We start from the raw sequence: 11004 nt of genomic DNA, 5'->3' as shown, positions 1-11004 counted from the left end.
TGTTTTAAATCACTGTGACTTTTACTTTCCATAATTATTAGTTCAACACAAAACACAGCTTTCAGCTTTTTATGGATTTAAAAATGAAATCTTTGGAGACCTGGTATGTAAATGTGCCTGTCTCTAAAGCACTCTAAAGCGCTCAAATTCTGCTGTTTAAATGTGCTTTAGGCTTTTATAACTAAAATATATACGGTTAAAATAAATACGGTGGCACGGTGGTTAGCACTGTTGCCGCACCGCAAGAAGGTCCTGAATTCTATTCCACCATCAGGCCGGGGTCTTTCTGTGTGGAGTTTGCATGTTCTCCCCGGGTACTCTGGCTTCCTCCCACAGTCCAAAGACATGCAGTTAGTGGGGATGGGTTAATTGATTAATCTAAATTGCCCATAGGTGTGAATCTGTGAGTGAATGTGAGTACGAATGGTTGTCTGTGTCTTTGTGTGTGACTGGCGACCTATCCAGAGTGTACCCCGCCTCTCGCCCTATGACAGCTGGGATAGGCTCCAGCGACCCTGGAAAGGATAAGCGGAAGCGAATGGATGGATAGATACATGTGACAGTCAACACAAAAAGCTTTTAGTGGATGATTATATTTTTTTATTTAAAGAAAAACCTCAAATATATATTAACCTGTTCAGCTGCTTAAATGCAAATATCTAGTCAGCTAATCAGATGGCAGCAGTAAAGGCGATTTAAGTGGCTTTGAATGTAGCATTGCCTTGTTAATGACAGAGGCCACAGGCAAACAGCCAGACTGCTTTGAGTGAAAGGCAACAGAAATGCAAATGATCTGCCCGTACAGTTAGCGTAGAAGAGCATCTCTGAGAACCTCAAACAATGTCGACAGAAGAAGACCCCACTGGATGTCACGCCTGTTACCTAAGAACAGGAAACTGTAGCTACATTTCACACGGGCTTCACCAAATTTGCACAACACACGATTGGAGAATTGCAGAATTTGGTATAAACAATATGAAAGCATGGCTACATTAAAAGAAAAATAGATGGTACTTGTGTGTTATTTACTGCAATACGGTTTGTTTTTTAACTGCATGCAGGGTTAGCAGGGTTTTATGTTCAGCATCCTCTTTGATTTTGTCAAACTGATGTTCTTACTAAATATTAGGCAATCTGAAACCAAAGTGATTGATATGTACAAAATTTCCTATGCAACCCGAGACAGTCAGACAGAGACAGAACAGAGTAAGAGGACCATCTGCTGGACACATGGTTTTATGACTGCACTATGCTGTCAGGAATACGAGGTTAAGTGTGCTCAGGATGTCCTCACCTTGATGCTCATCATATCATGCATACTTTTTGGCATTAAAATTTTTGCTCCTACTTTCACTCTATTTGGAAGTCAGGACATTTATCAATAAATACATTTTCATACTGAAGGTTAACCACACATTTTCCAACAGATTAACACAGACAGCAGCTAAATTGTTTCAAAACAATTCAGAGGGTGTTTTGTATTTTCTTCTTAGCTTTTATATTTATTTCCTTTTAACTTTTTGATTTGAATTCAGTTTAGTTTTTAGTCTGTTTTCTATTTTCTAAAATTTCTATTTTTTGTAGATGTTTAGTTTTAGTTTAGTTTCAGTTTTTGTCTTTATTAATTATTCTTGAATGGAGGGCATAATGTCAGAGGCAAGACACAGACTCACAGGCTTGTAGACGTTCAAAGTCTGCATAAAAACATTCAAAAACGGTAACGGTTTTTCACATTTACTTTTAGTTATCACTTTGGTTTTAGTTAACTGCAGTAACACTGATTCAGTGATGAGATTAGAGTAAGGCACCCCCACAAAACAAAACAAAACAAAACAAAACAAAACAAAACAAAACAAAACAAAACAAAACAAAACAAAACAAAACAAAACAAAACAAAACAAAACAAAACACATTGCGCCAAGGATAGACACAAAAGATCCAGCGCTGCGATGGCCGGGAATCGAACCCGGGTCAACTGCTTGGAAGGCAGCTATGCTAACCACTATACCACCATCGCACAGAATGTCCTGAAAATCAAACACTAACTGACCGAAACACCTCTGAGCTCCGAAATGAATCGCTGTTGTATGAAGAACATAGATTTAAAGTTGATGATCTATATTAACTGATCAAAGTGTGTTTACCGTTCTCTATAGTTCAGTTGATTTAGGGAGGTAACATGCTGGAACAAGTAATGAATTTATTTATTGCAATTACAACAATCCTAAACACCCCACGCCTTTCAGACACAGAACTTACTCTGAGTCTTTTCAGGAAGTCTAGCAGCTTTTTAACGTCAAAAGAAGTCTTTGCGATGCTGCAGAAATGAATCTGATCATAAATGTGGCGCTAAATGTTCCTTTTGCTTAAGAATTCAAACCTTTGTAATGAAATGGTATTTTTCACATGCTGTTCTCGTTTAAATTGCCTTCATAAAACAGGGTTTCAACGGGGTTAGAACACATAGTGGTGAGTTTAAGATGCGCATTTTGTAGTCCGACTTAAGCACATTGTTTAATGAGCCTGGAAACAAAAGCGTCGGGACATCTTTAAGTTTCTTGAAGACGTTTCAACACTCATCCGAGAAACCGTGGACGGGTGTGGGTCATTATCAACAGTGGTTTCGGGTGAAGACCTTGCCTAGCTCTGTCATATGACTGAGGTCAAATGACCAAAGATTTGAATGGGCGTTCAGGCGCCTGGGAAGGGATCTCAAAACTGGATTATTGGTGGCAGACACTTGGTGTGGAAAGCCACCGCCTCTGTTCAAAGATGGTCGTTCACAGTGGACATAGGTGGCTTCTTTCCCTCCTTTTTCAAACCATCTGTCTTCTCTGTCCAAATCGTAGACACTGGCATTCACAAAAGAGCGACCTTTGGTCTTCAGATACAGATGTACAGCTGAGTCTTGTCCTGTTGAGGTGGCTCTTCTATGTCGTGCCTTGCGTTTATGAAGTGGCTGTTTGGTTTCTCCAATGAGACATTGCTCTTTCAACACGGAGGACAACCAGCGTCACGCTGTTAAGGGGATTAGTGTCATGACGTATATTCTCCCCTACCCATCTTTTGTGTCATTTAGGAAAGCTCGGAGTTCGAGCAGCAGTGCGCTGGACTGCAGGCAAAGAAAATGGAGATGCCGGGGATTGAACCCGGGGCCTCATACATGCAAAGCATGCGCTCTACCACTGAGCTACATCCCCTCGACCTGCCGCTTTCGGCAACTCGGCTCAGACGGTGTAATTTGAGAAGATTGCGCGACAATTGAAAATTGATTTCCTGTAATTTCCTTACTAATGGTTGTAAGTTTGGTAGACAGGTAGAGCTGGGTATCATCATCATAACAATCTGAACTTACTGTACAGAAGATGATGTTGCTATAATTCACAATATTGTGAAAGTGAATTTATAATTTATCAAGAAACAATTTCCCCAAGCCAAAGCACAAATGAAAGGAGAAGTAAAACAGGTTGGTCTAAAGTATGATTAAAGACAATTACTAATATATTGGAAAACCAGTAGATGTTTTTCTGTCTAACAGCTCCATTTCTAAACATGCAACTGTTTGATATAATGTGGAGAGTGTTGGTACAGATTTGATACTTAACGGCTGCGCAACCAATATAACTTACAACATAGAAAGTTGTAATACAACCAAATTAGACATAGAGTACTTATCAATAAAATAATAATTTCAATAATTCCATCTACTACTACGTCTGAATGTGTCGGATTGTCGCCTTCAGTTTGGGACTAAAGAGATGTTTTTTTTTAATGTAATCATTTCATGCTTGTTTAAAAGCCAGCTTTCAATATATACAGTTTCTAATAAGCACAATGACCAGATAAAACATGTGGCAGTGTTTTTATTTAACACAGGCTACCGCGAAATGTTTTGATGAACCAACTGTGGGTATGAAATTAAACTCTTTTTTTAGAAGAACAATCTAAATTACTTTATTTTCAACTGTAAAGCCAAACTAGATTTTAAACATTTATTGTTTAAAAATGACAGCATATGTACTTGGTATCTCTAAACTATTTTAATGTGTTGTATGGGGCTTTCTCCACAAGATGGCAATATTGGCTTTGATTCTTGCAGAGGCAATGTGAATCCAACCTGCAGTATTTCTAATGAACAGCATGCACCCTCTTTGTGTGGCTCTGTGCATTTAGACATTACAAAAATCTATAATGCAAGTATTTATATGTTGGTGTAAGATCGTTTTAGAGCTGATGTAGAGCACACATATAAGTGTGTTTGTATAATCTCACCTAGGACTATAGCAGTGGAATCCCGCTGGTCACAATGAGGTCTTTGTGTCGAGTGCAGAAGCAGCAAGTGAAAACTCATGTGATGGAAAGGCAGTACAGTGTGCAAACCCAGTCTTAACTGTACACATTTATGTCTCTGCACAGTGTGGATAACCTGCAGCACACATATTTGAGTGACTGTGTTAGGGTCAACTAAGCTTGTCAGCACTGGTGCGTGCAGCCAACCGAACTTTGGGTGCAAACAAAGCATCGATCTTTAGAGTCTAGAGCTGCTGTGTGTGGATGTGCCACCAACCTGAACTTGCACAAGTTATTTAGGACAATAATTCAGAAATGATATTTTCTTCTTCTTTCATGCGAACAGTCACAGCAAACAAATCCTTCCAAAACTGAATTATTCAAGCATCTGATGGAAATCAAATAACAAAAGAAGCAGTTTTTATTCTTTCAAGTCTGTGTTGCTCCATCATCACATACAAATATGGACTCTTAGCAGAGCCAGGGCTCCTCTGTCAAGCCGACAAAGCTCTGTCTGTGCTACCACGAACAAGCCAGCGGGCACATTTACTGCATGGCCCTGATGGAACGGCATCATTTAGAGCAACTGAAATTTCCGCAGCTGCTTATGTGATGTTTTTCCACAAAGAGACTTTTACTTCACTGAAATGATCACTTGAACTTACAAACAAATTTTGCATGTTGTTGTGTCCTTCAGAGGACAGCAAACCTCTCTGACTTTATTTGCTTTCGCATGAATTGGTTTGCTCTTTTGACTCTGACTATAATAACTCTGATTGATAATTGCCTACCTGCAGAGAGTGTTTGTTGCCAGATGGGGGTAGTATCAAAAACATGTGCTACAACCGGTCTGTGGACTACTCTTGTTGATGCTGTTGTTGGTCCGTCAGAAGTGTGAAGTCATAACATAGAATGAGCTGAAGTGAAACTGAGTGTTAAAAACAATGGAAAAGGTCCACTGTCTGTACTTTTCATGCTGTATTTTTTATCTTTGATTGTTTTCACACTTATCCCATTCCTCGTGAACTCTACTGTCACTCCAATCCTTATTCCAGTAGACTTATCAACCAACTAGTATTCCACGATTGCATTTGTCATCCATGTTCAGTGATGCACATGGGACCATGTTTGCAGTGGGTGAAAACCTCTCCGTACACTGTCCTAACAGAAACCCAAACACAGGCTGTATGATTCATGAGGCTGTAGGCAGGTATCAACGCCTGTGCCATTTCTTGAAGACTGTTTGATTAACTTGTAAATATCACTTGAACATGCTAAAAATGTGCACATGTACCTGCTTTCATCGCACACTCAGAAAGATTTACAAAGTGAGTTATACATCTGCATTTCATGAAAATGAAATCAAATTCCAGAATAGTCTTATAGCCCAAGAGAATACACATGCCAGGTTCCCTCTCTGTGTGATGAGTTGGAATATTAGGACTAAGAGAAGGCAAACAGACACAGTGAACCAAAACAACCTAGATTTCATGGGCTTACCAAAGAACGGCTGCTTGTTTTCAGATGAAGCAATCCTGGTATGGCCTCTACGGCTTTACACCCGGGGGAACAGCAACCCTACAAACAGAACTCCAATGCCCTTTCACTTTGAGAAATGCAGGAAAAAACAGCCAAAACATTCAGATACAGGAAAACAAACTCTGTTTCCAGAGTATTTCTCTGGGTGAGATTCACAGACACAAATAAAGCAAAAACACAAAAGCTCTTTAAAGCCTTCTTTTGTGATTTTAGGTGACTTTCCACTCTGCATGCCACCATGTGGAAAATTGTACTGGTACTATCTCAAGTACAGTATTTTCTCACAGAGCCCATCTGGTGACACCGGTGTGATTGTCACATTGGCAAGCCAGTAGTTTACATTAGTTTAATGTCAGCACTCATTAGAAAAATGAATCCTTTGTGCATCTCAGACCTCACACATGTTAGTTGGCCCGATTACACAGAAACTAGCACAGAATGCGTCGCAGTTATGCCAGGTGGTCCTCAATACATGTTCTTTCTCAATTTTGATTTTGTACCAAATACTCTTCAAAGAAATCACTCCCAGTTGTTCATGATATTTTATCAAGCCTTACCTAGACACCTTTTCAGAAAGTCCATGTTGGGTACATTTAGCCTAGAGTTCAATTGTCAGATATATTTTCCTCCATTCACTATAAAGAACCAATCTGCTGAAGTGTGAGAGTGACATTTTCAGCTAGACTACAGTAGAGAAATCACAGATGTCTCTCATTAGGTCACTAGTTTGGATCCCTCTGTATCACATTACTGGCCCTAGCTGCTCTGTGATTAAGGTGTTCCTGTTCTGTGTTTGTGTTGTTTAATACTGCACAAGCCAGTAAGCTACCCGTGACTAACAATGGACACTCTAACATAATGCTACTGTAGAAGCCCAGAGACTTAAAGCCTGACATTAGTGCTTATCGCAGGTGTTTAGAGGATCATTTAATGTCTTGGCCCCTTAAAAAAGTTTAACACTAGTGACTTGGAGGGTGGGAAAAAAAGGACGTTTTATTGACGGAGCTTACATGGCTAATATCAGTTTGGTCCATAGAGTATAGATCTGAATTTAAACAAATCTGTACCCATTTTAAAGAGTCATAACCTACTACAGGCAGATGAGAAGAGGCTTGGATGAGCTGTATAAAATAGATAGACGAATAACTAAAAGTAATCTAAAATTATGCATTGTTCTATTTATATATAAATAAAGAGGTAAGTCATGTAAGTCATTTATCTTATGTAAGTCATAAGATAAATGACTTACATCGGCTCCTAGGCTCCAAGTGAATGCCAGTGATAGTAATGCACGTCTAAACAAGCTTCTGTTTGCTAAGTTTTCCATAATGACTTTGAAAACCATTAATTCCTGAATGCAACCTCATGGCAGTAATGCGAGCAGAAACTTCACCATGCCTTCCAGCGGACGTGATTCTGTGCTGTTACTTGGCCAAACATCCTGTCAAACTTCCCTGCACTGAACAATATTGTTTGTTTAGCTTTAATCATCCACTGTCTTGTCTTAGAGAATTAACTTTATGACTTCCTTTGGGTCCCTCTCTGAAATTCAAACCTCACAATTCTCTGACTCCCTCGTAGTTTTCTGTCGTTACAGAGCAAACAAGCCAACTCATTATCTGTTCCTCACTATATAAACTGGAGTGCAATTCATGTCTGTGTAAATACAAGTGAAAAGAAGGATCTGCTTGAAGGAATGGGGAATATAGGTTGGATTTAACAGGTCGTGCAGTAGTTATTTTAGTATCAATTTAACGTTAATCTTTATTGCATAAGACTTTCCACACATCTGCTTTCAAACACCATCCAACAAATGTAAATATAAGCACTAAATCTGAATTAACAATAAGAATGTTTATTCTGTTCCTTGTGGAGAGATTTATCATCTGTAAAACGCAGGCTGGGGATCAGAGAAACATGAAGATGGAGTCTAAACACACAGTATACATTACAGATCATTACACATAGCGCCTGGGGCATTTTTAAAACATGTAATATCAGTGCTCACTGCGGCCCCTAATGCTAAGAAAAGAAGGGAAAAAATCCCAGTTTAAGTTTGCAGTACATATATGTTGCCTCTGAGTAATCTCTGATTGTGCCTTCAAAACTTACACAAAATCCCCTTAGTTCTTCCCAACAGGACTGGAAATGGATGCCCCAGAAATATGGCAGGAACACACGTTGACACTGCAACTGGATTAAGTGATGTGTTTATATTTGGGAAACAAATATCCACATTTTGAATCAGTATATTTCAGTGAAAATGAAACAGCAAACATTTAATCCTTCTTGAAACCGTACCTAAAAGCAAGCAATAGAGTCTAATAAAGTGCATGAAATTTACATGTTGTAGTTTGAATTTTCATGTAATTAACATTTTTTTTAATTATTATTTCTATAAAATAGGTAAGAAAAAATGTACAAAACAGAGTTGGATTGTTAAAGGTACTTTTTATATTTATTCTCTGTAGAAATTGACTAAAAATGTCACCACGGGTGCAGTGCTTTGCAACTAAGTGCGTTAAGATGGCTAATGAGCATTGCTCTTTAACCTTTGATTTCTTTTTAGCTCTACACACATTTAACCATTAGACCTATCCTTTTGTCAGGCCACTATTCTAATCAAATATAGGTTCTGCTCACTAACTGCGCCATCTTGTGGTATAAATTTGTATTACATAAAAGTAAAGCGCAGCACTTGTTTAAAATCAGTTAATATCGCTTCAACGGCATAGATATTTTGGACGTAGCAGTTATTTCTACTCATTCAGTTGACAGCATTAGTTAATTCTGGAGTCTTTAAACAGTCTTTAAACACAACAATGACATTTACATTAAAGCCAAATGAGAGAGTCCAATTCACTTTCCACCGTCCTCAGAACTGTAAACAATAAATCAATTCAATTCACTTTTATTTATACAGCGTCAAATCACAATAACAGTCGCCTCAAGGTGCTTTATATTGTAAGGTACACCCTACAATAATACATACAGAGAAATACCCAACAATCATATGACCCCCTATGAGCAAGCACTTTGGCGACAGTGGGAAGGAAAAACTCCCTTTTAACAGGATGAAACCCCAGCAGAACCAGGCTCAGGGAGGGGCGGGGCCATCTGCCGAAAATCAAGAGAGTGAAACAGAAAGAATGAGAGAGATATTCTTCAGCATCGTCACACTACCATTGTACATATTTTCACTGTTTAATAATGTTTTTAAAAAAACAGATTGGTCTTGTGAAAAAACGCGAGTGCAGTTCTACTTTTATCACACCGTCATAGCCATAAAAGTAGACTCGTATGTTACTGGAAAATTCAATGCCAAGAGTTTGAACGTCCCTACGGAGCGACAGTATCTGGTGTTTTTGCTATTGAAGTGTATGTCATCAGGCTAATATCTAACGAGCCCCTCAAAAAGTATCTGTGGATGTGCAAGAGTGTGGAAGCAGATTCAAAAAGCTCTCTTAAAAATCATTAATAATAGATATAGATATGTCTAGGATTAGCTGGCCAGCAGAAGAGCAGTATGTTTTATTGGATAAAAAAACTCAAACATGTAACCGTAACAGATAGGTAACTCCTGTATTTTTAGCATGTTATAAATTTTAATTGGCTATAAAATAATTGGTTTTCTTAGTTTTTAGTAAGTTTTATTTAAAAGCATGTTTCAATGTAAATAAAGCATATATTAGGCTTTTAAAATTGTATTTGTTGTACGTTGTGCTATTTTTGTATAAGGTACATCTCTGATAAAGTGAATATGGCCAAATGATGTATCTTTTTTTTTTTTTCTTTTTTTTTCTTTTGCCTGTCCCGTTTGGCTCTTTTGCCATCAGAATTATTGTCTAAAGGCAAAGAAAGATGCCCAACGGATTTACTTTACCAAATTGACCATCCCAGCCTTGCCATAATGGTCCATTTGATTCACCTTTTATTGTTTATTTTATTCTCACTTACTGAATATGGGACAGACTTGACTGGGGGAAAGAAGGGGAGAAAGAAAGAGGGAAAGAGAAACAGCTGAGAAGAGGGACGGGGGAGAAGGGCAAAAACCAAAAACCAACAGAATGAGCAGAAAAAGAAAAAAAAGAAGAAAAAAAGAAAAAAAAGCATATATCAATCACCTGGGTCACCTGCTGAGAAAGAAAAAAGAAAACAAGCAGAAGAGAACAAGAGTAATAGAATAAACAACATCACAATGATATATGGGAATATGACAGTAAATACTAAATATTAAACATTATTGTGCAGCACATAAGATCAACAGAACACAGTGTGCTTTGAGGTAGGAGCCAAAAAGGGTGTAGTTTGTGGGTGTGATCACCCGTTTGTACACCTGTGAGCATGGACGCGCTTGTTTTTTGTTTTTTAAAAGGTTCCTTCATGTAATGATCTGCTAGAGGGTGTGGGGGGGCCACAGCCCCGTCCTCCAGGGCATGAAGCAGGTATGGAGGAGATCAAAACTCCAGACATCCAGAGGCCCCCAGAACACAAGAGACTAAGGAAGACCAACAGAGGGGCAGCCGCGCCACTGTCCCAGAAAGAGCTGAGGAGAGTCCCAGATGAGGGCTCACTCAGCAGCCGTGGAGCAGAAACCAGGGGGAGTTGCAGTGACGCGCCCGTGAGCCAAATGATGTATCACTGACATGTATCAGTACTTCACCACAAGCAGTTGCCTCTACGATGTCCCCGTCTGAGATAAACGTGCACTCAGACCCACAACAACCCTTAACCTCACAGCAAGATGGGGCCTTTTCATTCGATCAGACACCAAGTGTTTCTTTTTTCTTTCTTTCTTTTTTCGTCTTTAAAGTGAAACAGTGAACCAAACACTTATGCGGTCCAAATTGTTCCCTAGGCAAACTGCTGCTGCTGCCAGTCCAGTCCAGCTTGGTCCTCCTCCTCTTCCCGCTCCTCAATCCACATGTCTCTGTCCACACTGTTGCCATTCTGTCTTCCCACTGTGAAGGCAGGACAAGGAGCTGATCCTCCACTCCAGAGACCACCAGCCTGACAGCACATACAGGCAAAGCATGACTTCAAGGCTCACTGCTTGTGGGTCATTCTTTTTGGTGTGTTTTGGGACAACTAAAGTCTGTTCTTTCTGGAAATAAAAATCTTAAAATATTTAATTCTAAGTTAAGAGGTTTTGCAATGTGATGGAATGTAGACCTC

The sequence above is a fragment of the Rhamphochromis sp. 'chilingali' genome (assembly GCF_963969265.1).
Source record: "Rhamphochromis sp. 'chilingali' genome assembly, chromosome: 18".
In the NCBI taxonomy this organism is placed as follows: domain Eukaryota; kingdom Metazoa; phylum Chordata; class Actinopteri; order Cichliformes; family Cichlidae; genus Rhamphochromis; species Rhamphochromis sp. 'chilingali'.
The sequence above is the reverse complement of the archived record's forward strand: the minus strand, read 5'-3'. Positions refer to the sequence as shown.